The sequence below is a fragment of the Sorex fumeus genome, unplaced genomic scaffold (assembly GCF_029834395.1).
Source record: "Sorex fumeus unplaced genomic scaffold, SorFum_2.1 ptg000075l, whole genome shotgun sequence".
NCBI lineage: Eukaryota > Metazoa > Chordata > Mammalia > Eulipotyphla > Soricidae > Sorex > Sorex fumeus.
The window spans coordinates 8,199,095-8,205,094 of record NW_026606132.1 but is presented as its reverse complement, the minus strand read 5'-3'; positions in this window follow the sequence as shown (position 1 = coordinate 8,205,094).

The window sequence follows — 6,000 nt, the reverse complement described above, 5'->3', positions numbered from 1 at the left end:
GGATCAAAGCTGGGCTTTCCACATACAAAATATGCTCTCCAGTCCACCGCGCTCTCTTTTTCATCCTGCGTCCTTTTTTAGGGGGTGGGATGAGTCATCACACCCCGCAGTGCTCATGGGCCACTGTAGGCAGTGTTCGGAGGAGTATGCAGTTGGAATGGAATGCAGGGAGTGGAACCAGCATAAGGTGCATATGCATGCTTTAACCAAGTGCTGACTATACTATTTTGGGGGATAACGCTCAACAGTTCTCAGGAGAGTGATCCCCTAATGGTGCTCGACAGACAAGATGGGGTGCTGGGAATTCAAACTGGGGTTGACTGCATGCAAGGCAAATTCCTTAACTCCAGTACTATCTCTTTTTGTTGTTGTTGTCTTTGGGCCACATCCAGGTGTGCTCAGGGATTACTCTACTCATGGTTCTGTGCTAAGGGATTACTCCTGGTAGGGCTCGGGGGACCATATGATATGCCAGGAATCGAACCCGGTCAGCCACTTGCAAGACAAGCATTCTACCCACTGTACTATGTTCCCAGTCCCCCCATCTACTATCTCTCTAGACCAGCAACCATACTTTCTATTCTCTAGTATTTTTTAAGCATTCAACACAATTATTTTCATCAACTGTGTTCTGTGAAGCATTTTTGTGGTATCAGAAACTATAATAAAATGATTTCATTTGACATAATGCAATAATGCTCCCAGAAGTGCGCGGCTGCAACGCAGCCACACAACCTCTTATAGTCTAGGTCTCCTTCTCGGAGAACCCGGCAAGCTACTGAGAGTATCCTGCCCACATAGCAGAGCTTGGCAAGCTGTGACATCAGGAGTACCACGTCATATTCAATATGCCTAAAACAGTAGCAATGATGTGGCTCATTCCCCTGACCCTGAAAAAGCCTACAATGTGGCACTGTTGGGAAGGACGAGTAAGGAGAAGCTGCTAAAATCTCAGGGCAGGGATGAATGCAGACTTTACTGCTGGAGCAAATCAATGAATAACGGGATGACAGTGATACAGTGATGACATAATGAAAAGACTAGAAATGTTTCAGCCAAATTAAAATAAGAACAAGACAGGGAGACAAAAGCAGTGCTACGAGTTGGCCAGAGGTGAGGTGAGGCCTAACCCACTGTATCTCTCCAGCCCAAATCTATTCTCTATTATCACTTGTTTTCTACCCAAACTTTCCCTTTTCTCTTTTGTTTTTTTTTTTTGGAGGGGGTGTCATACCTGGTAATGCTCAGAGGTTAATCCTGGCTCTGCACTCGGGAATTCCGACTGGGAGTGCACAGGGGACTATATGGAATGCGGGGGTGGGGGGGAGGGGGGCTTGAACCCTGCATGCAAAACAAGCTCCCTACCTGATGTACAATTGCTCCAGCCCCTCCCTTCTCCTTATTTTTTTGGATGACCTACTTGGTAATGGTGCTCTCACACTGATTGTGATGCTTGCCTATCTTTCTTCAGAATGATTTTCATTCCTTGGTGTTTGTCTCCTTTCTGGATTATTTCTGCACACTGCCCATTAGAATGTAAAACTCAAAACTCTCCAGGGTGGGTGCCGTATAAACTCATTAACGGGCTACGGTCCGGAGACTCACAAATAAATCTCAGCAGAGATCAACAAGATGCAGAGATGCCTCTGGACCGAAAAGTCACCATCCAGTTAAAAATTTAACTCCAGCTGTATGATCCTATTTAAAATTTTAGAATTCCTGGAGGGATATGTCATATTCAGCACCACTGATGTATCAGGAATAGCATACCACATTGGATGGGGTATAGAGTACAAGACAATTCATCTTGATTAAAAAAATATTAGCTCACAAGGCACAACCTGCAAAAAACGTGAGCAATGTCTTATACGAGGGCTTAATGGCTTTAGGGTGAGATTAAATAATCTTCACACATTTTTTCCTAAGGAAACTTTTTTGATCATTTTTAGCAATGTTTTCATAACGAGCAATACAAAATAAATTATTTAGGGCGTGCTAGAGCAGGTTTGGGTGGTGGTTGGAAAAATTCGAAATAGTGGTGGTGGGAAGGAGTAATGGTAATGGCATTGGTGTTGGAATATTTAATGTAATAAATTGTTGTGAACAATCTTATAAATACATAAATAAATACAAATAAAACTTAAAAAACTTTCCAGGGTGGGAAAGATAGTGTAAAGGTTAAGGTGCTTGTCTTGCATCTAGCTAACCTCATTCCAATCCCTAGCATCACATATGGTTCTGTGAGCATGCACAAAGTAACCTCTAGTACAGAGCAAGGAGTAATCCCTGAGCACTACTGGTGTGCCCCCTCCCATTAAAAAAAGGGTATGAACCTAGTACATTTCATCTACCATGTATTGTAGCATAATGTTGGTTTGTCCTTTCTCCTCCACTCGCAAGGAGCTTAGGGTTATTGGGTTACACCCATCACAGTGCTCCCGGAGGCACTCCTATTCCTTTGTATTTATCTTTAACTTCTTCTCTGTGTTCTGCCTTATTTACCTGTTAATCACTCATTTTCCCCAACCAGCTTGGCCGCCCTCTTTCCTCCTTAATGTGTCTGATGGCAGTGGCGGTGGCAGTGGCAGCAGGCCAGGGTGGGGAAGCAACTCTGGCCACAGAACACACGTGGGGAGAGAACTGTAGCACTGTCCTCCTGTTGTTCATCGATTTGCTCAAGCGGGCACCAGTAACGTCTCACAACAAATTGTGAGACGTGTTGTTACTGCTTTTGGCATATCGAATACGTCACGGGTAACTTGCCAAGCTTTGCCGAGCGGGCCAGATACTCTCGGTAGCTTGCTGGTCTCTCCGAGAGGGGCAGAGGAATCATACCCGGGTTGGTGGCGTGCAAGGCAAACGCCCTACCCGCTGCGCTATGCTCTAGCCCACATTCATTTATTTTGTGACTACACAATGTATACTAGTCCCTGCCATAAGTACCCAGTAACTAACAAGGGACTGGATTCATGAATTCCAGGCACTGCAGTGCGTCAACTTCCTGTTGACATGAATGAAGTTTGACACGCAAATTGGGTACCTCAAAGGAGAGATACGGCACAGAAATATAAATCCAAGTGTCACAGGTTTATTTAATGCAGCCACTTCACGCAGTTATTTAACTTGAGGTCCGAATGAGATTCCACGGAAGTGAGGCTACAATGAAAGGATAAGTAGTCCTAGTGACAAAACTGGAAAAAGACTTCTAATATTTAAATCAGGACCAGAGAGATAGTACAGCAAGGAAAGCACTTGCCTTGTATGCATCCAACCCAGATTCGATCCCCGACTTCCCATATGGTTCTCTGTGTATTTACTTAGTGACAGCTATGCTCTCTCTCTCTTGCCACCTGTGTTCGGTGGTCTCTGCTCCCCCCACCCTGGGGAGGCCAACGGCGACAGGTAGGCGAAGGAAGGAAGGAGAGCCAGGCTGGTCAGTACCAATGGCAGCTTGTTCCAATCTCTTCTCCATTCTCTTCTGATCCCCACCTCTGCTTCTCTCTCTCGTACCCCCTTCATTCTCCTTCTTGTTTCCCCCTCATTCTCCTTCCGGCCTCTCTGCCCACTCTTACAGCCTAATTTATATAGAAATCATGTAGGGTGGGGATACAGAGGTGGGGTTGAAAATTAACAAATCAACAAAGAGAGGTAAGAACACTCCCCCAGGAAATTAATTCAAGGACAAAATCTCATCTAAGGAGTTTACTCCAGATTACTAGGAGATCAGCTCAAGGGTGTGATCCCATCCAGGGTATGTTGCTTTCTTCTTTCTTCAGCTGGTAATCCACTTAAATAGTTGTAGTAAATCCACTTCTAATATTTCTAGCAAAGTCATTCTGTATGAGCACAGTAAGAGATATATCAAACTTAAAGTTTGATTCTTCCTGAGGACATCTCACTATATATTTCCAGACTGCAGTCCTCGGGCCAGGTTAATCTTCTTAACTCCAGCAGGGTCCTTATTCAGTTACCTCTTTTGAGTCATGAAAGTTTGTCCATGATCATGCTCTTGACTTATAGCTGAGTATTGTGGTGCTTTGACCTAGCCCATTTTGATGCCAGTGTAGCTCACAGCTTGCCCTGGGTTCATTCAGTCCCTCATCGGGACCCTGCCTTTGGGGTGCTAGGAACTAAGGGCAAATGAGTCGAGAAGGCAGATGCCCAAGAGTAAATATTATTCGGAGTTAATTAACTCCCAAGTTACAGAAGCATAATATTAACTGTCTTCCTGTGTCCATACAAAAAAAGACATTCCTTTAAAGTAAACTATGCAAAAGACGGAGAAAAGCAATATTTAACTTACAAGTTCAGTGTCCTTAGAAGGATCTGAACTTACAACTTAACAGAATCTGATTAGAGGGAAAAGGTGATTAACTGATTGGGGAGGAGAGCACAGAGAAGACTTTACTGATAAACACAGAGGAATGGGAGTGACTCAGGATCACTGTGATGGGTGTAACTGATAAACCGAAGCTCCCTGTGGCAAGGGAGAAAGGACAAACCAATGTTATCCTACAGTCCTCTGAGATCGCTAAGAGTGATTCCTGAGTGCAGATCCAGGAGTAAGCCCTGAGCATTGCTGGGTGTGGCCTAAAAAAACAAAGAAAAAAGAATCATAGATGTGGCTCAAGCAGTAGAACACACGCATTGTACACGCAAGGCATGTACAAAAGTTAGATCCATCCCCTCAAACTTCCAGGTGCAGTCCTGGTGCCCCCACTCAGTACTGTGAGAAGTTCCCATGGTGACCCCTGGTGCACCACCGGGAGTGGCCCCCAGAACAGTAGCAATAGCAACCCCCAAATCCATAAATATCCACTAGAAAAGAATAATGAATGATTCAGTTTGAGGATGAATTAGTACTATGATAGTAAAACAAATGAGACGTTTTTATTCCTGTCACCTTGATTCTGTGTCATATATCTAGAATTTAATAACTTGCCAACTCCACTACTGCCATCCCCTTGCCCAAGGCATGATCACAGGCATGTTATCATTGCATCCACATAACGTTCCTGTTATCATTCCCTTGAGAGAACTCTGGGCACAAGAGCTGATCGTCAGGTCGCAGAGATTGGTCAGTCCTCTGTTTGACACTCCCCAATGGCTCTTCATTTCACTCATAGCAGAAAGCAGTCTTTGCCATAGCCTCTAAGAACTTATCCGATTAGCCATCTTCTCCTTATTTTTTTTTTAAATTTTTTTATTAGTGAATCACTGTGAGGTACAGTTGCAGATTTACATACTTTCGTGCTTGTGTTTCAGTCAAACAATGATTGAGTACCCATCCCTCCAACAGTGCCCATTTTCCACCACCAATAGTCCCAGCATCCCTCCCGCTACCCCCATGCCATCCCCTCCACCCCACCTCCCTCTGTGGCAGGGCATTCCCTTTTGCTCTCTCTCTCCTTTTGGGTGTTGTGGTTTGCAAATAGAGATATTAAGTGGCCATCATGTTCGGTCTATAGTCTAATTTCAGCACGCATCTCCCATCCTGAGTGCCATCCTCTCCTTATTAGCTTCAACTCCTCCTACTGTGTCTCCCCTCTCCGTTTCAGGCAGATGGTGCTGTGAAAGTGGCAGAGACGCTTGCCTTCCTGGATGCTCTTCCCCCAAAGCCACTGGCTTACTCCATCATCTCCTTTTATTTGTTTTTGCTTGGGGGCCACACCTGACGATGCTCAGGGATTACTCCTGGCTGTGAACTCGGGAATTACTCTAGGCAGTTCTCGGAGGACCATATGGGATGCCAAGAATGGAGGGTGTGCCGCCTGCAAGACCACCAGCGCCCTACTTGCTGTACTATCTCTCCAGACCCGTCAACATGTTTTTTTTGGTTTTGGTTTTGAGTCACACTCAGTGGTGCTCAGGACTTCCTCCTGGCTCTGTGCTCAGGGATCACTCATGGCTGTGCTTGGCCGATCATGTGGGAAGCAGGGAATTGAACCCAGATCACTGTGTGTAAGACAAGTGCCCTACCCGCTGTGTTATTGCTCAGCC